Here is a 22,378-nt window from a genome sequence, read left to right on the forward strand (position 1 = left end):
CAACCACAACTTGATAGCATACAATTTCAGAATTAATGACAACCTAATAACAGACAAGGCAACCATCTTACACAACCCAATTCCCTACATAACATTCATCATAATACCCATTATAGAGTCATAACCCCATTCTTACCTTGGATGAAAGGTTGCTCTATAACTTTACCGATTGAAGCCTTCTTGCCCTAACTTCCAACTTTTGTCTCTTTTCCTCTTCTGCAACTTTCTCACGGTTAATTCTCCAAACCTTCTTTCCAAAACTTTACTTAACCTAATTCTCCTTATTAATATAAACCTTTATAATTTATTATTCATATTGGGCTTAACTTCCACACCCCACCATTTACGACATTCAACCACCGAAACAAGCCCAAATATATATAATTGTTGTGATAGGTAGCGCACTAGTTACCTTATAACCATAGTCACACGGTCGTTATGAAAACCAACATACATACAACCACCCCTTACCTCACAACGGTTGGTCAGGCGTTGTAGCATCCCTTTTTCAACCTTTGTGGTATCACTTTTACGTAGCATTGGAAATTTTTTTGGGGCCAGAATTGATGAGTCAATCGATGACATTTGTACCAATCGATTGGTTGACCTAAAAATATTCGATTAGGAAGTTTTAAAAGACAAGAAAAGATATATAGTCGTTATCACTCATTAAGATATTCTCCTAATTGTTTAGGGAGCATTTTTGTACTAATCTAATCGATTGGGTGAAGTGTCAATCGATTGGAAATAACAAAAAAGTCTCCAGAACTTTTCTGACAACTCCCAAATCTTCTGACATGATTTCAAGACAGTTTTAGAAATATTTTCTGAAGAAAAATAAGTTAAAAAAATTATTTTAGTGTGTGTGTGATTAGTCGTATAACTTTACGAAAAAACCCTTATGCTGTTATAATATTACTCACTCAAATGCAGTAGGACGAGCTTTCAGACACTTCAAGTCTTGTCAGATACTTCAATATTATAGGCACTTGCTTGAACTTTATTTTAAGATGATGCTTGAGTTATATTCTATTTAGATGTCATCCTGAGAAAATCATTCAGGCTTATTAAACTCTATTGATATGTTTGCATCTTTAACCACTTTATACATGACTTTAAATTGTTAATGTCATTATTTTCAAAGATTAATTGTCATCATCAAAATATGCAATAAAGTTTCTTTCCGGAGATCATATTCTATAAATTGTTAATGTAACCTAACCCACAATATAAAATATTAATTTTTGTATCTTCTTTTATGGCCTATCTATCCTATTTTGAACTAACCTAATGGAAATTAATCAATTGAGAAGTTGCTAATTTGTATCTCAAGAAAATGAAAGTCAAAGTGCATCAGATGCTTTTGTGCACGCCTGAAGTACGGATCCGTGTAACAACTACCACCACTTGGAAGATAGATACTATAAATATACAATAATCATCATTATTATAAAAAATAAATTATTGTTTTTAAGAATGCATTAACATTAGTCAATATGAATGACTCCATGTGAATAATTTTCTGTAAAGACAAAAATAGCAAGTAATTTCAACTAATGTTGCTTTTATGTTTCACACTTCTAAACTTTTATAATAAAACCTAAGTGCCAATTGTTGAGAGCAAAAAGTCTAATTATCTGTATTAACAACAAATAATACTTAATACTTAATACGTTTTCTACATTAGCTTATGTGAGAACGTTGCGATAGATATAGTTAAAAACAATATACTCATATATCCTCTTTAATTATAAAATTACTTTATTTATAGATAGTAAATTATCAGATAAAAATTATTTATTTTGATAAAGATTAATTTAATAAATGTTATATTATATATATTTTTTTTTTGTTTTGGACGGATCAACAATCATTAAAGGTCAAATTTGTATGTTCAATGCAATAAGAGCACGTAAATTACTAACTTACATGTGAACCTTCATTCTTAGACATGATCTTCTGTCCATAAATTATATTTAAATATTCTTTTCAGTCACGCTTGCAAAATGTCTCACTTAGACATTAATTTAGCCGCATGAGAGCTAATCTTTTGCACATACGCCCATTAGTTACTAAACAATTATTACCACCACATCAGAAGTCTCACTGCGGTGGTCGTCATTGACCTATCATCTATTATCTATTCCAATACAGAATAGTGGTTCCATAAGTGGAAATCATCTGTTAATTTTTTTGAATTCTTCATCGATTATCTCAAGTTTCTCCAGTTAACCAACACTACAATTGTTTTATGTTACAACTTCGACAAGTGTAGCTGTTTCATTATTGGTTTTTCCGATCTCTGTTGATGGTATGTTCGAAGCTAATTTGCACTCTATAGTGAAACTATTGATCTAGAATTAATTGTCCACAATTTTTTATATAATGCTTCATCAGTTCTCTCTTCATGAAGAACATCCTCAACAATATGATCGCCAAGCTTTAATAGTGGCTATTTAGCCAATAGTTCGAAAACCTCATTTTATTCTTTTGTTCCAACATCATTTTTCTTCTCATCAATTCCCGCTTCCTCCACCACAATATCATCCTCCTCCTCAATCTTTGGCTCCACCACAGTTATCTGACTTTCAACAACTCTTAGCTTTGTGCGGAGCACCAAATGCAAATGAAATCAAGTTGAACATTTTCAAAAAATTTATAGCAATAAAACGCGAGGCTTCTTCGTGTTGAAAAAAAACAAGAAAAGATTCAACTCATAAATAGTAATGCAAATGAATGCGGCCACTCCAAAGTCATCTCAAAGGATACTCACGTTGATGTTATTTGTATATGTCAAGAGCTCAAGAGTTGGCAAGTGGGTGTCATCATCATCAGTGTGATAGTGACTCTCCTCCCTGTTGGACAAGTGACTACAAGCACAAGGATGGTGAATTGTGAAGGTTGAAAACAATATTTAATTATAAAAATATTGATTTATAAAAATGTTTAAATCATATTTATAAATCAAATAGAGAATATGCAACAAAATAATTAAAGAAAAAAATCAATGAGAAGAAAATAAGAAAATGCATCAGAAAGAAATAAAGAACCGAAATATAAAGAGATAAGGGAGGCAAGAAATTCATCAGTTATTTATAGAGGTACAACTTAACCACTTAGCCTACTCTTATCACCAAGAATTTCTTCTTAAGAGCTCCTACTATATCACATGTGAACTTTTGCCTACGAACTTTCTTACAATCAAACAAGAGATTTTGGATAGACTAATCTCCAAATCAAACGAGATATTTTACATTGAGATACCCTCAGAACCAAACCGAGTTTTTACACTAGGATGAGTTCAAGAACCAAACAGAATTTTTATTGACTAATTAAACTCAATAATCAAACGAGAACTTTTAATTGACTGAGCTCACGAACCAAAAACTTCAAGTGTTTTGCTAAATAGTTTATAATTATCCAAACACTTTGCTCTTAAGTTTATTTCTTGACGAGTCATAGGTTGCTTTCTTTAATTATACTATCATCATTGAGTTTGAAAGCTAGCAATGAAACTGCTTAAAAAAACTAATTTATTGTCATTTGCTTGAAGAAGATTTTAGCCCCTTAACTATTTACAATATTTAACTAAATCTCTATTAAAGGTTGAACTTACACCCTCCTCTTTATGTGGCCAACTGATGCAAACCACAACTATCAAACGCTGGTACTTATCTATCATATGCTATAATTTGTCCTTGCAACCTAACCCACAATATAAAATGTTAATTTTTGTATCTTCTTTTTTGGCTTATCTATCCTAATTTTGAACTAACATAATGAAAATGAATCAATTGACAAGTTGCTAATTTTTATATCAAGAAAATGAAAGTCATCAGATACTTTTGTGCACGCCTGGAGTACGGATCCATATAACAACTACCACCACACCACTTGGAACATAGATATTAGATACTATAAATAAACATTAATCATCATTATTATAAAAAAAATGATTATTAATTTTAGGAATGCATTAACATTAGTCAATATGGCTTCACGTGAATAATTTTCTGGAAAGAGTCAAGCAAGTAGTTTCAACTAATGTTGCTTTTACGTTTCACACATCTAAATTTTTGTATGTTAAAACCTAGGTCTCAATAGATTTCAGCTAAAGTCTAATTATCTGTATTAACAACAAATGAATAATTAATATGTTACTTTCACATTAGCTTATGTGAAAACACTACAATAGATACTTATATAAAACAACATAATACTAATATGTTCTCTTTAGTTATAAAATTATGAATTAACCGATAAAAAATTATTTATTTTGATAAAAAAAAATTATTTATTTTGATAAAAAAAAATTATTTATTTTGATAAAAAAAATTATTTATTTTGATAAAAAAAATTATTTATTTTGATAAAAAAAATTATTTTAATAAATTTTTATTAATTTTTTTTTGTTTTGACCGACCAACGACCAATTAGGGTCGATAAAATATGCATGTTCAATCTAGTAAGAGTGTGTCAATCAATAATGTATATGTTGATTTCATTTTCGGACACCACACAAAAGCACGATCTCTGGTCTATGAACCACACCCAAGTACTTTTTTCACTCACACTTATAAAGTTTTTGTCTCACCGAGACACTAACAAGCATTAGAAAGCTAACTTTCTGCAGGTACTCCCCTCTTAATTATCACCCGAGAACCATTACCATTGCAACAAAAGCTTTATTACAGTAGTCGTCAACAACTTAATTATCATCTAATCTTTGTTCCAATACATAGTAGTGGTTTTATGTGTGGGAATTGTCTTTTGATTCTCTTGAATTCTCCATCGTTTGCCTCAAGTTTCCTCAATTGCACCACCACAATCATTTCCTATTATAACTCTAACAATCGTAATTGTTTCATAATTGTCTTTTACAACTACGGAGTCATCCCAGGGATGCTCCCGATGACGCCAGTTCACAACTGTGAAAAACTCTAGAGTTGCCAAGGAGGCATCACCATAGTCATTGTGAAAACAACTTTCATCCCCATGTTTCAAGGAGTGAAGACAACAACCATACTTCATCGGAAGACCAATGTACAAGGAGACTTTCCTCCCAGCATCCTCGAAAGAGACATGAGCACACAATTGGTGAAAAATATGTTTCCCATCAACGAAACCTATTCACCAAACATATATCATTAACTTTTGTATTCCTAAGTATTTCACTAAGCCTCCAAAAGAGGCGATGGTGACTTTCCTTTCTATTCCGGCCGCTGTTATAATCATCGACAAAATTATTCACCGTCAAGACCAAAAACTGTCAAAACCATAAGTAAAACAAAATAAACACTTTCCCAAACCTAAATCGGATTCAAATAACAAAAACGAAAAATGATAACCAAAATGAAAAAGAAATAAAAAATAAAAAGGAATGCAATCGGATTTGAAAGAGAAAGGAGATGACTTTACCATAATCAATGAACAAATCGTTAACATGCCGAATCAATTTGCGGTGGAGATAGCCTTGAAGTGTCATGAGGCATCAATGACAGTGACGAACCCGTTATGGTTTGAAGGGAAAAGAGAAAGGGACAGTGAGAAAACAAAAGAACTGTGGAGAGAGAAAGAGAAACCGTATGTAGAGAAACCGGGAAAGAGAAAGGAAGACAATTTGAAAAGTATATTATTGTGAAATTGAAATAAAAACGCCACTTGTAAAAAAGAAAAATACATGATTGGTTAATTGGAAATGAATTAGTCAATTACCATTAAAGACATTTTATAGTGTAAATTAAAAAGTAAAAAAAGAATAGATTAGAGAGTTCTTAAACATGTTCTAATCTGTGGTAGATAGTTGATTATTTTTATCATCTTTTATTAATAATCACGAATTCAATATTATCGATCATATGATATAATTTGTCTATGCCACCTAACCCACAATATAAAATGTTAATTTTTGTCATATCTTTTTGGCCTATCCTCCTTTGAACTAATATAGAGTAATTAATTAACAAGTTGCTCATTTTTCTCAAGAAAATGAAAGTCGTGCATCAAAATTTCGTGTACCTAACGGCACTTGTTGTAAATGTGCACAAGTTACTATTGTGCTTGCATGGAGTACGGATTCGTACAACAACTACCACCACTTGGAAGATAGTAGATACTATAAATAAACATTAATCATTAGTAATAATTTGTACTATTGAGATAACTTAATAAATCGATAAGAATATTTTTTCATTAAATTCACATCAATCAAATTATCACATGATCTATAAAGACAACTAGGATTATAAACTATTATTATTTTAAGAATGCATTCTGTCAAAAAAAAAAAGAATGCATTAACATTTATCAATATGTCTCCCTGTGAATAATTTTTCTTAAAGACTAAATCAAGTAATTTCAATTAATGTTGCTTTTACGTTACACACGTCTATTTTTTTTTTTTTTTATTAAAACCTAAGTCCTAGTTGATGTGAGCAAAAAATCTAACCATTTGTATCCGCGACAAATGAAGAATTGACATGTTCTTTTTTACATATTAGCCTACGTGAGAACAGAGAAATAATTGCATGGAAACGAATCTAAATTTATATATTTATGAACAATAAATAAGGAGAGAAAAAATTTAAATTTATTTAAAATTTAATTTGTTTTTAATTGACAACATGAGGTGGTTGTGATAATGGAAGAGAGAGACAATTTTATTTTTATTATTTAATTAATAAAAAAATTGTGATTGGTTATGCGTAAATCCATGTATTATGATTGTGTCCATCTAAGTATTTTTTGTGAGAACGTTAGATTAAATATTTGGATAAAAATAATATCATATAATATATATTATATGGTCTTTGATTATACAATTACTTTATTTATAGATTATAAATTATCTAATAAAAATATTTGTTTTTGATAAATAATTAATTTAATAAATACTATATTAAAATTTTTTTTTGGACTGGCCAATGACGTATATGTAAACACTTATTCATGGAACCAGATCCTCTCATGCTCTCTCCCGGCTGCTCATCTCTCATGTGCAATAGGTGACCATTGGATTAAATCTAATGATTGGATCTCTTTAGTTATTAATTGCATTTTTTTTTTCATTGTTGGATTAATTTGAAGGTTAGATTCAAAGCAGAATGGGCTGGAGGTGTTAAAAAATTGGCGAGGATTCAAATTCCTTATTCATGGACATCGTAAAAGAACTTGTGTCCATGAGTCACACTCAAGTAGTTTTGCACTCACACTTGCAAAGTTCTGTCTCACTCATACACTAACTTAACTATTGGAGAACTAATCTTTTGAAGGTACCTTTCTCTGATCGATCATCGAAGAACCATTACCACTATACCATAAGCCACTATAATTAGGGGTGCTCATGGACGGATAATTAACCTAACCAATTCATATTCAATTAATAATCATTTACTATAATCAGATTACAATGGATTATAATTGTATATAATAGGTTAGTGGGATTACAATTGAATATTGCAGGTTTACAGGTTTATTATTGACCGTGTTATTATTCCAGGTTTTAACCAAAATATAGACAAAAAAATGCTGCCTATAGACACTCAAGAAAGCGTTTTTTCTGAAAAAGCGCTGCTTAAAGTATACATAAGGCAGCGTTTTTAAAAGCGTTGCCTTATGCGTTTTTTAGAAAAGCGCTTTCTTAGGCAACACTTTTTCAGGAAAACACTTTCTACAGTAGGCTTTTAGCATCGCTTTTCCTTGAAAAAACGCTGCCTAAAGAAAGCATAAAAAGCATTATATAGAAAGCGCATTTCTAGAAAAAAGCGCTGCTAAAGGCCTATTTTAGGAAGCGCTTTTTAGAAAAAAGTGCTGGCTAAGGTATACCTAAGGCAGCGCTTTTGCCTAAACAAAAAGCGCTGCTAAAACCTATAGCAGCGCCACCTACGACAGCGCTTTTAAAGGCCCAAAAAAGCGCTTTCTTAAGTTTTTTTTGGCGTAGTGAATCCATATAAATGATTATATTTTTATATAACCGGTTAATCCATAACCAAATTTTAATTTAAAATCGGTTTCGAAAATTTGTATTTTTTCGAAAAAAAAAAGATTTTCATATTTTCGAAAAAAAATATTCGTATTTTCGAAAAAAAAATTGATTTTTCATTTTTTCAAAAGTACTCAATTTTTGAAAAAATTTGATTTTTTTAATTCCTATAAAATACGATTTTCGTATTTATTTGAAAAACTCAATTTATTCGTATTCTCATTCGTATTTCGGAAAGAACTCGATTTTTTACAAGTTTAGAAATAAAATTGATTTTTTTTTAATTTCCAAAAAAAGTCTAACTTTTTGTATTTATGAAAAATGATTTTTCGTATTTAAAAAAAACTCGATTTTTTTTCTATTTTCGAAAAATTTGACTTTCCATATTTCAAAAAAACATCGATTAAAAGTGATTTTAACCATTTTCGAAAAAATATCAATTTTTCGTATTTTTTGGAAAAAAACTCGATTTTTCGTAGTTTTGAAATAAAAACTTGATTTTCTTTTATATTTCCTAAAAGAAAAAAAACAAATTTTCATATTTTTGAAAAAAATTCAATTTTTTTGTATTTTTTATAACACTCGTTTTTTAAATGTTTTTAGAAATAAAATCAAATTTTTGTATTTTCGAAAAAAACCAATTATATCGTTTAAAAAATAATAATTTATTCGTTTTTCTGAAAAAATTTGATTTTCAGAAAATATTTTAATTTAATTTTTATTTTGGATATGGATTTCCAAAATATGAATTCGGTTAAAATCATATTTATAAAATATCCAAAATGTAGATTTGGTTAAAAACCATACTAAAATTAACCGGTTTTTTATAATCGAATTTGGATATGGATAATTTATATAACCGGTTAATTTGAACACCCCTAACTACAGTAGTCGTCATTAACCTATCACTTATTTTATGTTCCAATACAAAACAATAGTTACGTCTATAAGAATCGGCTTTTGATTCCCCAAAATTCTCATCAATTTCCTCAAGTTTTCTTAGTTGGACCATTGCAACCATTTTCTATTACAACTCACTCAATCGTAATTATTTCATAGCCGTATTTTCTGCAATCTTCTTCGATGGTAGGTTCAAAATTAGTTCGCACTCAAAGTACGACTAACGATATGCATTTAACTGTCCAATTTCTTCAAAGCAATGTTTCTTCAGTTCTCTCTCCCTTATATGTAAAACATCCTCAACGATAGGACCCCCCATGCTTCAATTGTGACTCCTCAGTCAATAGTTCAAGAAACTCATACTTTCCTTCGTTCCAACATCATTTTCATTCTCCTTAACGTTTGCTTCCTCCATTGCAAAATCACCTCCTCCTTTTGGATCATCGGTTCCACCAATATTACATGACTTTTAACAGCTCAAAGTTTTGTTCAGAGCACCAGACACAAATGAATTTATGTAGAACATTTTTAATCTATTACAACAATAAAACGTCAGGCTTATTCATATTGAAGAAAACTCTATTCCAATAGGGTTCGTCATCTTGATTTCACCCAAAGGTAAATCCCACCCTAAGGCTCAATGTCATAGGGATTTACATAGAGCTGTCAAATGGGCCGACCCGACCCAGCCCGCTTCGGCCCGGTAGGCCAATGTGTTTAAATAGGCTGATCCGGCCCAATTGCTTAATGGGCCACATAAATTGAGCCCGACCTATTTTTCAAAGTCTCATGCGGCTCGATGGGCCAGACCAACCTGTATTTCAATGGAACAGTTTAAATTTTATAAAAAGGATGTAATGGATAAATGCAACACAACATAAGTAGAGAGTCATCATAAACGTATATAAGTGATGTTTAAAATATTTATCCATAAATATATATGAATACCACAAAATCATCCATGTAAAAGTTCAAAGTAACTTAATATTATCACCAATACTTATCAAATTTTCTCTCCATCTCACAATCATTTCCTTGACAACATCATCTTGAAAATATATCTTCATCCTCTTTAACTTTTTTTTATCATTTGAAAACACATTTATGAAATCATATCTTATCTCAATCTTTTTCCCCCAAAATTTACCAAAATCTTTTTTTAATGGGTCAGCCCGAAGCCTGCTTGACCCGGCCCGACCCAACCCATAAAAAACATACGCCTGGTAGGCTGGCCCAAAAAGACAGGGTCGTGTTTTTTAAGGTATTTTGTGGCCCGGCCCTTGCTAAATTGTTGGGCTTATGGGCTGGCCCGATGGTCCGAGCCCATTTTGACAGCTCTAGATTTACCACCACTTGTTTAGTACTGAATCAACGTTAGTAACCGCTACATCACTAAGGTCTATAAGGGGAATACCTAAATTCGAGATTCTTGGGTTTGTCATATTCAAACAAGATTGAAAACTCATAAATGAACAAAGAAAAAAAAACAAATATTTTGTGTTTTAATGTAGGTATCTGGAGCATACTGTGAAGGATAGAAAAACACTTAGAAAGGGGGGGGGGGTTTGAATAAGTGTAGTCTTAAAAACTTGAACGATAAAAATAAATTGCACAGTTATTTTTATCCTGGTTCGTTGTTAACTAAACTACTCCAGTCCACCCCCGCGGAGTGATTTACCTCACCTGAGGATTTAATCCACTAATCGTAACAGATTACAATGGTTTTCCACTTAGCCCACGACTAAGTCTTCTAGAGTATCCTGATCACAACCTGATCACTCTAGGAACAAATGCTTAGACACAAGCTAAGACTTTCTTAGAGTATCTTGACCACCACGTGATCACTCTAATTACAACTGCTTAGACACAAGCTAAGACTTCCTAGAGTATCCTGATCAACACTTGATCACTCTAGTTACTTACAAATTAATGTAATCAAATAAGAGTTTTACAATGCTTCTTAAAAGCTATAATCACAACAGTGATATTTCTCTTAACGTTTAAGCTTAATCTCACTAATATATTACAGCAGCAATGTAGTGAGCTTTGATGAAGATGAAGTTTCTGAGCTTTTAATTGAACAGCGTTTCAGTAAGTTAATATTCACAGAATTTGGTTCAGAGTTGTTGTTGTTGTTCACCTTGCTTCTCATCAGAACTTCATATATATAGGTGTTTGAGAAGATGACCGTTGGGCGCATTTAATGCTTTGCGTATTCCGTACAGCATTGCATTTAATGTTTCACGCTTTTGTCAACTACCTCGAGCCTTGTTCACGCTGTGTCTACTGACGTTTCCTTTAATAGCTTCCAACGTTCCTTTTGTCAGTCAGCGTAGCCTGCCACTTGTACTTTCTTCTGATATGATGTTTGTGAATAAAATATTTGAATATCATCAGAGTCAAACAGCTTGGTGCATAGCATCTTCTTGACTTCTGACCTTGAAGTGCTTCTGAGCGTGATACCATGAGAACTTCAGTGCTTCTGCTTCTGATCTCAAGTTCTTCTGATGCTTCCATAGACCCATGTTCTGATTCTGCCTTGACCATCTTCTGATGTCTTGCCAGACCATGTTCTGATGTTGCATGCTGAACCTTCTGAGACAAAGCTTCTGAGCGCTGATTTGTGCATACTCTTTATATATTTCCTGAAAGGGAAATTGCAATGTATTAGAGTACCACATTATCTCACACAAAATTCATATCCTTGTTATCATCAAAACTAAGAATATTGATCAGAACAAATCTTGTTCTAACAATCTCCCCCTTTTTGATGATGACAAAAACATATATAAATGATATGAATTTGCGATCAGAAAGAGCAGACGGCTAAAGACAAATTACACAGCTATAGCATAAGCATGTGAATATGTCTCCCCCTGAGATTAACAATCTCCCCCTGAGATGAATAATCTCCCCCTGAAATAAATACTCGAAGAACTTTAATAATAAAAGACTTCCCTGATTATTTCAGTAGAGACGATCACATAAGCTTCTGTCTTCTGATAATTCATAGCTTCTGACTTCTGCTTCCATTGGACAGCTTCAGAACTTGAATTTCTTTAGATCCCTAGAACACTCACAGCTTCTGATTCCTGCTTCCATTTAGGACAGCTTCAGAACTTGAATTTCTTTGATCTTCAGAACATTCACAGCTTCTTATTCCTACTTCCATTTAGGACAGCTTCAGAACTTGAATTTCTTTGATCTTCAGAACATTCACAGCTTCTGATTCATGCTTCCATTTAGGACAGCTTCAGAACTTGAGTTTTCTGGATCTTTAGAACATTCACAGCTTCTGATTTCTGCTTCCCTCGGATAGCTTCAGAGCTTTGAATTTCTTCTTACATCACTTCATGCTAGATTGTATCAGAACATTGTTGAATTTACCAGAGCATCATTAGAGCATCTCTACATCTTGAAATGTTACAGAACAAAACTAAACGACAAAAGTCAGCATGAATGAGTTAGAACAAAAAATGTGTATCAGAACACAAAATATGTATCAGAGCCATATAAGCCATATAGAATATATCAGATCCAATAGACAATGTATCAGAGCAAATAGACAATGATTTGGATCATATTCTATTATCAGAATTTCTGATCATTCTTCCTTCTTTCTTCTGATTCTGAAGCTTCCTAGCACTCAGCTTGCTTCAAGAATCCAAGAGCTATTTCTGATCATTCTTCCTTCTTGCTTCTGATTCTGAAGCTTCCTAGCACTCAGCTTGCTTCAAGAATCCAAGAGCTTGATTCATTTTGTTGCTTCTTATGTTGATCTTGAATCTTTGATTCCTGCAACAACACAACTTAAAAACATAGAACTTTGCAAGTTCTGTTAGTAATTGTGGAGCCTTTTTACTTGGTAACTGATAATATTAATCAGATCATTTATCATATATTTTCTCCCCCTTTTTGTCATAACATCAAAAAGCAAAATTGATTCAGATGTAAAGCAAGAGACAAAAGGAAAGAAACATAAATAACTTTTCATTGATTTCAACAAGAAGGATTACAAAAGATGTATGCAGAAAACAAATGCAACGAAATGAAGGAATAAATAGAGGGAAAAAGAAGAGGGAACCGTTCGAGGAATATAAAAAAGAAAAGAAGGACAATAAAAGAAATGATGAATGGCATTTAATGTAACATGACGTGAGGAGAGATAATAATGACAAAAGACGAGATTTGCACAGTTACCTAAGTAGACGTCCCCTCAACTGCACGCACGCTTGTCCAGAAATAGTGAACACGTGTTTACCATCTGGATAGCCAGTTACAGCTGCTTTGCTTTTAAAGAGATTCTGAATCAACTTAGACAATGAAATGTTAGTAATAACTGAATCACAATTTCTAATTGATTTCAATCAGAACTTCTTAAAAAAATCCAATTTCATTTCAAAAGATACTCATACATAAGATCTTCTCATCTTCTCATTCTGGGCATAAATCCATACTGATATTCTTCAGAATGAACTTAAACCTATCTTCAGCAAGGGGTTTTGTAAAGATATCAGCCCATTGATGGTCTGTATCCACAAAGTTTAAAGATATAACACCCTTCTGAACATAGTCCCTTATGAAATGATGTTTAATCTCAATATGTTTAGCTTTTGAATGTAAAATAGGATTCTTAGATAAACATATAGCAGAAGTATTATCACAGAAAATAGGAATGTTACTCTCATATATCTGATAATCTTCCAGCTGACTTCTCATCCAGAGCATTTGTGTGCTACAACCAGCAGCAGCAACATATTCTGCTTCTGTTGTTGAGAGGGCAATAGTAGCTTGCTTCTTGCTGTACCATGAGATCAGATGACTTCCAAGAAATTGACAACTTCCAGAAGTGCTCTTTCTTTCTATTCTATCTCCAGCATAGTCAGCATCACAAAATCCTACTAAGTTGTAATCTTTAGATCTTCTGTAAACTAAACCAACATTAGTAGTACCTTTCAGATACCTTAGAATTCTCTTAACCGCTGTTAAATGAGATTCTCTTGGATCTGATTGGAATCGAGCACACAAACAAACACTAAAGAGAATGTCAGGTCTAGAAGCAGTTAGATATAGAAGAGATCCAATCATACCTCTGTACAACTTCTGATCTACCTTCTTACTTACCTCATCCTTACCCAGTACACATGTTGGATGCATAGGAGTTTTGGCTTCTTTGCTTTCAGAAAGATTAAACTTCTTCAGAAGTTCTTTCACATACTTCGTTTGATGAACATAGGTTCCATCGGAAGTTTGGTTGATTTGAATCCCAAGGAAATACTTGAGTTCTCCCATCATGCTCATTTCAAATTCAGCCTGCATAGACTCAGCAAACTCCTTTCCAAGTGTAGCATTAGATGTTCCAAAGATAATATCATCAACATATATTTGACAAATTAAAATATCCTTTTTAAATGTTTTACAAAAGAGAGTAGTGTCCACTTTTCCTCTAGTGAAATCATTTTCCAGAAGGAAAGAACTCAAACGTTCATACCAAGCTCTGGGAGCTTGTTTCAGTCCGTATAATGATTTCTTTAATTTGAAAACATGATTTGGAGACATGGAGTCTTCAAAACCAGGAGGTTGGTGAACATAAACTTCTTCATCTATATAACCATTTAAGAAGGCACTCTTGACATTCATCTGATAAAGAGTGATGTTGTGTTGAGTGGCAAAAGAAATTAATAGACGAATAGATTCTAACCTGGTCACTGGTGCAAAGGTTTCTGTATAATCAATCCCTTCTTGCTGACTATAACCCTGAGCAACCAGTCTGGCTTTGTTTCTTACCACTTCACCTTTCTCACTTAGCTTGTTTCTAAAAACCCACTTAGTACCGATGATGTTAAATCCTTTTGGTCTAGGAACCAAGTCCCATACATCATTCCTTGTAAACTGATTTAGTTCTTCTTGCATGGCAATTATCCAGTCTGGATCTTCTAGAGCTTGATCAACAGAAGTTGGCTCGATCAAAGAAACAAGACCTAATTGACATTCTGCATTGTTCTTAAGGAATGCCCTTGTTCTGATGGGATCATCTTTCTTTCCAAGGATCACATCTTCTGAATGAGCTGAGGCAAGTCTAGGTGATCTTCTGATAGTTGGTTCTTCAGAAATCCTAAGATTCTCTAAAGATGCAGCAACTTGATCTTCTGATCCATTGCTTTTGAGACTGCCAACTTCTGCAGCTTTGCTTCTTGATTCTTCAACTTCTGATATATCAATATCAAAATCTGCAAAATTCTCAAACTGCTTTGGTTTTTCAAGACCAAGCTTATCATCAAACCTGATATTGATTGATTCTTCTACAATCAATGTTTCAGTATTGTATACTCTGTAGCCTTTAGAGCGTTCAGAATATCCAAGAAGGAAACATTTTTGTGCTTTGGAATCAAACTTACCAAGATGATCTTTAGTATTCAGAATAAAACATACACATCCAAAAGGATGGAAATATGAAATGTTGGGCTTTCTGTTCTTCCACAATTCATAAGGAGTCTTATTTAGAATAGGTCTGATAGAGATTCTATTCTGAATATAGCATGCAGTGTTAATTACTTCTACCCAGAAATGCTTAGCCGTATTGGTTTCATTGATCATGGTTCTGGCCATTTCTTGTAGAGTCCTATTCTTTCGCTCTACAACTCCATTTTGATGTGGAGTTCTGGGGCAAGAGAAATCATGGGCAATACCATTTTCTTTGAAGAACTCCTCAAAGAATCTGTTCTCAAATTCGCCACCATGATCACTTCTGACCTTTATGATTTTACACTCTTTCTCTGATTGAATCTGAGTGCAGAATTCAAAGAACACTGAATGAGACTCATCCTTGTGTTTCAAGAACTTTACCCACGTCCAGCGGCTATAATCATCAACGATGACTAATCCATATTTCTTCCCTCTGACAGATGCTGTTTTGACTGGGCCAAACAGATCAATGTGTAAGAGTTCTAACGGCCTTGAGGAAGAAACAACATTCTTAGACTTGAATGCAGGTCTAGAGAACTTGCCCTTCTGACATGCTTCACAAAGAGCATCTGATTTGAATTTCAGATTAGGGAGTCCTCTGACCAGATTTAGTTTGTTAATCTGAGAAATCTTTCTCAAACTAGCATGTCCTAATCTTCTGTGCCAGACCCATTGCTCCTCAGAAACAGACATAAGACAAGTCACCTTCTGCTTCTCAAGATCAGAAAGATCAATCTTATAAATGTTGTTCTTCCTCTTGCCTGTAAATAGGATTGAGCCATCCTTCTGACTTACAGCCTTGCAAGACTTTTGATTGAAGATTATGTCATAACCATTGTCACTTAATTGACTTATGGACAATAAGTTATGCGTTAATCCTTCTACAAGAAGTACATTAGTTATGGAAGGAGAGTTACCAAGACTTATGGTTCCAGAGCCAATGATTTTGCCCTTCTGATCTCCTCCAAACTTGACTTCTCCACCTGGTTTAAGCACCAGGTCTTGGAATGTAGACCTTCTTCCCGTCATGTGTCGCGAGCACCCAGAGTCCAGGTACCATGATATTTTGCTTTCTGTCCTCTTTGCCGCCAAGGATATCTGCATCAAAAATTATCTTCTCCTTAGGTACCCACAATTTCTTGGGTCCTTTCTTGTTAGTTCTCCTCAAGTTCTGATTGAACTTGGGTTTAGCAAAATATTTAACAGGAGGAACAACATGATATTCTTTAGGTTTGTCAGCATGATATTTCTTAGGATGTGTCACAAGCTTCTTGGTGTGAACAGTGTTAAACTTCTGTGCATGTGAAGTGAGCCTAATATCATGTGCATGACCATATTTGAACTGATCATACAATGGCTTGTATGTGATCTTCATATCATCAATAGGTTCAAATTTATGTGAGGTATCACCCTCATAGCCAAAACCAAACCTTTTGTTTCCAGAAACACCATATATCATAGAAGCAAGATGACTTTTGCCAATACTCCTAGATAAGAACTTTCTGAAGCTCGAGTCATATTCTTTCAGAATATGATTTATGCTAGGAATGGATTTTTCTGTTTCAGAAGGAGATCCACTATCTTTGGATAGATTTAAAACTTTTTCCTTCAGTTCAGAATTTTCCAGTTCCAGCTTCTTAGTTTCAAATTCAAACTGCTTTTTCAGCTTTTTGTATTTGATACTGAGATGAGCCTTGAGTTCCAGAAGTTCTGTTAAACTGGAAACTAACTCTTCTCTAGATAGTTCAGAAAATACCTCTTCAGAATCTGATTCTGATGTAGATTTTGATCCATCATCTTCTGTAGCCATTAGCGCAAAGTTGGCTTGCTCTCCTTCAGAGTCTGATTCTGATTCTGATTCAGAATCATCCCATGTTGCCATAAGACCTTTCTTCTTATGAAACTTCTTCTTGGGATTCTCCTTCTGAAGTTTTGGACACTCGTTCTTGTAATGTCCAGGCTCATTGCACTTATAGCAGACAGCCTTCTTCTTGTCAGATCTTCTGTCACCAGAAGATTCTCCTCGTTCAAATCTCTTTGAACTTCCGAAGCCTCTGAACTTCCTTTGCTTGCTCTTCCAGAGTTGGTTTACCCTTCTGGAGATCATGGACAGTTCATCTTCTTCTTCAGATTCTGATTCTTTAGGATCTTCTTCTCTAGCCTGAAAAGCGTTAGTGCATTTTTTAACATTAGATTTTAAAGCAATAGACTTACCTTTCTTCTGAGGTTCATTAGCGTCAAGTTCAATCTCATGACTCCTCAGGGCACTGATCAGCTCTTCCAAAGAAACTTCATTCAGATTCTTCGCAATCTTGAATGCAGTCACCATTGGGCCCCATCTTCTGGGAAAACTTCTGATGATCTTCTTTACATGATCAGCCTTGGTGTAGCCTTTGTCGAGAACTCTCAATCCAGCAGTCAGAGTTTGAAATCTTGAAAACATCTTTTCAATGTCTTCATCATCCTCCATCTTGAAGGCTTCATACTTCTGGATTAGTGCAAGAGCTTTGGTCTCCTTGACTTGAGCATTTCCTTCATGAGTCATCTTCAAGGACTCATATATGTCATGGGCCGTTTCCCTGTTAGATATCTTCTCATACTCAGCATGAGAGATAGCATTCAGCAAAACAGTCCTGCATTTGTGATGATTCTTGAAATCTTTCTTTTGATCATCATTCATTTCGCTTCTCGTGAGCCTTACACCAGTAGCTTTAACAGGATGTTTGTAACCATCCAACAGAAGATCCCATAGATCAGCATCCAGACCAAGAAAGTAACTTTCTAATTTATCTTTCCAATACTCAAAGTTTTCACCATCGAATATTGGTGGTCTGGTGTAACCATTGTTACCATTACCATTGTAGTATTGCTCAGCTGAGCCAGATGTAGATGTTTGAGTTTCACCAGCCATCTTTTACTGAAGCGTTTTTCTCTTCCTGAATCTTTTCTAAACACGGTTAAGTGCTTGCACCTTAGAACCGGCGCTCTGATGCCAATTGAAGGATAGAAAAACACTTAGAAAGGGGGGGGGGGGGGGGGTTGAATAAGTGTAGTCTTAAAAACTTGAACGATAAAAATAAACTGCACAGTTATTTTTATCCTGGTTCGTTGTTAACTAAACTACTCCAGTCCACCCCCGCGGAGTGATTTACCTCACCTGAGGATTTAATCCACTAATCGTAACAGATTACAATGGTTTTCCACTTAGCCCACGACTAAGTCTTCTAGAGTATTCTGATCACAACCTGATCACTCTAGGAACAAATGCTTAGACACAAGCTAAGACTTTCTTAGAGTATCCTGACCACCACGTGATCACTCTAATTACAACTGCTTAGACACAAGCTAAGACTTCCTAGAGTATTCTGATCAACACTTGATCACTCTAGTTACTTACAAATTAATGTAATCAAATAAGAGTTTTACAATGCTTCTTAAAAGCTATAATCACAACAGTGATATTTCTCTTAACGTTTAAGCTTAATCTCACTAATATATTACAGCAGCAATGTAGTGAGCTTTGATGAAGATGAAGTTTCTGAGCTTTTAATTGAATAGCGTTTCAGTAAGTTAATATTCATAGAATTTGGTTTAGAGTTGTTGTTGTTGTTCACCTTGCTTCTCATCAGAACTTCATATATATAGGCGTTTGAGAAGATGACCGTCGGGCGCATTTAATGCTTTGCGTATTCCGTACAGCATTGCATTTAATGTTTCACGCTTTTGTCAACTACCTCGAGCCTTGTTCACGCTGTGTCTACTGACGTTGCCTTTAATAGCTTCCAACGTTCCTTTTGTCAGTCAGCGTAGCCTGCCACTTGTACTTTCTTCTGATATGATGTTTGTGAATAAAATATTTGAATATCATCAGAGTCAAACAGCTTGGTGCATAGCATCTTCTTGACTTCTGACCTTGAAGTGCTTCTGAGCGTGATACCCTGAGAACTTCAGTGCTTCTGCTTCTGATCTCAAGTTCTTCTGATGCTTCCATAGACCCATGTTCTGATTCTGCCTTGACCATCTTTTGATGTCTTGCCAGACCATGTTCTGATGTTGCATGCTGAACCTTCTGAGACAAAGCTTCTGAGCGCTGATTTGTGCATACTCTTTATATATTTTCTGAAAGGGAAATTGCAATGTATTAGAGTACCACATTATCTCACACAAAATTCATATCCTTGTTATCATCAAAACTAAGAATATTGATCAGAACAAATCTTGTTCTAACATACTGGAGGACAGAGTTATTTGGACGCTGGAAAAAGACGATGATTTCTCGGTCAAATCGGCTTACCACCACATTGGGGTGGTTAAGAGAAGAGATTTTGTTGAACCCTCTATCAACAGGGATAGATTGTTGTGGAAAGGGATTTGGAAGCTCCGGCTCCCCAATGCTATGAAGAATTTTCTTTGGCGTTTGGTGAAAGGAATCCTCCCAGTCAGAACAAACTTGATTAAGAAAGGTATGCCCATTGACCCTTGTTGTCCGCTATGCTTTTCTACCTGCGAATCGGAGAACCATCTCTTTCTAAACTGCAACATCGTAAAGCTGGTCTGGTTTGCTCCTTCCTTGGGGTTCTACATTCCTAATAACACTGGGGTTAGGGAGTGGCTTCTGAACTGGTTTAGATGCTCTGATGATAGAGGCTTGGTTTTGGCATGTGCCACAGTTTGGAAAATTTGGCAGGCGAGAAACTCTCTCCTGCTCCAGCATAAACCTTTTACTCCTTTGGAAGTGGCGAAGAATGCCTTGGCTATGACTGTAGAATTCCTTGACATGAGTGGCACTCGTGAGGCTGATGGGATAGAGCAGGTTTTGAATGTCCCTTCGGGAGCGGAGTTTGTTGTGTCAATTGATGCAGGGTGCTTTTCGGATGGTTCGACGGGCTGGGGGTGCATGGTGAAAGATTCGTCGGGTGCGGTGTGCTTTAGCGCTTGCAAGAAACAACACATTTCTGTCCCCTGTCATTGTGGCTGAAGCAATGGGCGTGAGGTGGGGACTGGAACTGGTGGAGCATTTTAAATGGGAGAATGTCATTATCCAAACGGACTCCCTTTCGGTGGCGGATTGTATCCATGGCCACACGGTCTTTGCTGATATTTCTTTTCTTGTTGAGGACTGTAAATTTTATCTCTCTGTGCTTAATTTTGTTTCTGTTAGGTTTGTTAGAAGGGCATATATTGCTGAAGCCCATGAACTTGTTGGTTTTGCTAGGGCTCTTGGTAACAGAACCTGGCATAACTTGTATCCCTCTGTTTGATTAATTGAAGCATCTTTCCAATAAAAAAATGTAGGTATCTGGACAATTCAGGCAAAACGATTTAAACTCCAAAAATCTTAACAACAGGCAAATGACTAACAAAGGGAGCTCTCTCTAGACACGAGTGGGGTAAGGCTCCATGTCATATGGATTTACCACCACTTGTTTAGTACTAAATCAATGTTAGCTACATCACTAAGGTCTATAAGGGGAATACCTAAATCCGAGATTCTTGGGTTTGTCATATTCAAACAAGATTGAAAACTCATAAATGAACAAAGAAAAAAAGACAAATTAAGTCTTTAGTTCTCGCTTTATAGGCATGAAAAAGCACCAAGTTTAATAATCTCAATTATTCAGAAGATAAAAGGTCACTTCCAACATTCTATTGCACAAAGTGCATTGAATGTGCATGTTCCCTATGTTAACTACTCTCACTCAACACCACCGTATATCCCTATCTTTTCGGGATATGTTTTCAATGGTCTATCTTCTCAACCGTTCATATTCCTGAATCGACCTCATTGTTTTCTACATAAACAATCCTAACTTCAAAGCTGATATGATAGGCTTAATTTAATAAGAGTGTGTGTAACACCAACGTACATGTTGATCCTCATTCATGGGCACCGGAGAGAAACACAACTTCCCGTCCATCATAATTGTTGATTTATATTCAACGGTCACTGCATACTACGACCGACAAACTAAAAACAATTATGATTGTTTTCACTATATAAATGTAATCCCAAGTCACACTTAAATATTATTTTTACTCATATTTGTAAAATTTTATCTCACTCAAATATTGACATGAATCTTCGACTAATAATCCTTGTTGTCATACCCCAAAATTTACCCTCATATATTTGCAAATGTAATCTTTATTTCGAATAAGTGACATAGTCCAGTTGGTAAGGATTTGAGAGTAAGAGGTATAAGAGTGAGAGGTCCCGGGTTTGAATCTTATTTCTGACGTTTTCCCTTTTTATTTATTTCTAATTTTAGTTTTAATTTTATTTTCACTTATTACTAAAAAAAACCACAAAAATAAGTTTCTATATATTTAGGTATTATATTCGCTTTTATCCACTTTTTATTCAAAAAAAGCATAAAAAAACCAAAAAAATTATTATTAGATGTTATTTCTTATTTTAGTTTTATAGTTATTATGATACTAAAAAAAAAAATTAAAAAAATCAAACCTCTTTATCACTTCCCAACACTTACACGACAAAATCATTAGTATTCCAAAACAAGCTCAAGACAAGAATCATAAAAAATTGAAAAGAATTAATTGGGTAGACAAAAGACAAATAAATACTGTACTGGTAGAAAAGAGAGAATATGGAGAGAGCAGCGAGAGAGAGAATTTAGAGAGAGCGAGAGAAGAAACACAACAAAGAATCAGGGTGGATTTATGTGAGCCATAAAAAGAATAAGGGGTACAGACGGGAGAGCGACAAGAACGGTGGACGCGAGGATATTACGACGTGCTATTTCACTAACTTTCCAGACGGCATTTCTTTGACAGAGTTAAGGAGTCAATTTGGACGAAATGGTGACTTAGTAGATCTTTTTGTTCCCTAGAAGAAAAATAAGGAAGGGAAACTATTTGGATTTGCTAGGTTCGCAGGGGTAAGAGATGAACAACGTCTAGAGGATCAACTCAGAAATACATGGTTTGGAACATATAAAGTGTGGGCAAACGTCTCTAGATTTCAGCGGGAAAGGACCAAGACAACAAGAGGGAGGACTCATGGAGGGGAGA

This window comes from Vicia villosa, unplaced genomic scaffold (assembly GCF_029867415.1).
Source record: "Vicia villosa cultivar HV-30 ecotype Madison, WI unplaced genomic scaffold, Vvil1.0 ctg.001967F_1_1, whole genome shotgun sequence".
NCBI lineage: Eukaryota > Viridiplantae > Streptophyta > Magnoliopsida > Fabales > Fabaceae > Vicia > Vicia villosa.